Source organism: Mesoplodon densirostris, chromosome 19, assembly GCF_025265405.1.
Source record: "Mesoplodon densirostris isolate mMesDen1 chromosome 19, mMesDen1 primary haplotype, whole genome shotgun sequence".
NCBI classification, from domain to species: domain Eukaryota; kingdom Metazoa; phylum Chordata; class Mammalia; order Artiodactyla; family Ziphiidae; genus Mesoplodon; species Mesoplodon densirostris.
The window spans coordinates 4,842,194-4,843,136 of record NC_082679.1 but is presented as its reverse complement, the minus strand read 5'-3'; positions in this window follow the sequence as shown (position 1 = coordinate 4,843,136).

Genomic DNA, 943 nt, shown 5'->3' with positions numbered 1-943 from the left:
CCATGTCTTGGCTATTGTAAATAGTGCTGCTATGAACATTAGGGTGCATGTATCTTTTTGAATTAGAGTTTTCTTCAGCTACGTGCCCAGGAGCAGAATTGCAGGATCATATGGTAACTCTATTTTGAGTTTTTTAAGTAACTTCCATACTGTTCTCTCCATAGTGGCTGCTGCAACTTATATTCCCACTAACACTGTAGGAGGGTTCCATTTTCTCCACACCCTCTCCCTCATTTATTATATGTAGACTTTTTGATGATGGCCATTCTGACAAGTGTGAGGTGATACCTCTTTGTAGTTTTTTTTTTTTTTTTTTTTTGCCGTACGCGGGCCTCTCACTGTTGTGGCCTCTCCCGTTGCGGAGCACAGGCTCCGGATGCGCAGGCTCAGCGGCCATGGCTCACGGGCCCAGCCGCTCCGCGGCATATGGGATCCTCCCAGACCGGGGCACGAACCCGTATCCCCTGCATCGGCAGGCGGACTCTCAACCACTGCGCCACCAGGGAGGCCCTCTTTGTAGTTTTGATTTGCATTTCTCTAATGATTAGCGATATTGAGCATCTTTTCCTGTGCTGATTGGACATTTGTATGTCTTCTTTGAAGAAATGTCTCTTTTGATCTTCTGCCTATTTTTTGAACCAGTTGTTATCTTTAAGGGAAATAGTAGATTGACATTGTACATAAAGTTCACTAAAGATGTCTGCATGTGTAACACAGGTGGTGAGTCACCATGACCCCTTACAGGATTGAGAAAGGAATGTTATCTTTTAAGGAGTTACGTAGCTAGCACCAGAAGAATAAAAGTTGATCTTTAATGTTGAGCAGGTGTTTTTCTTGTCTTGCCTTTAAAATATGATTTAATTCATCAAATTGCATTTTTAATATAATTTTTATTCTATTCCACACTTGAGATAAACTTGTTCACTTCATCATATACATATCA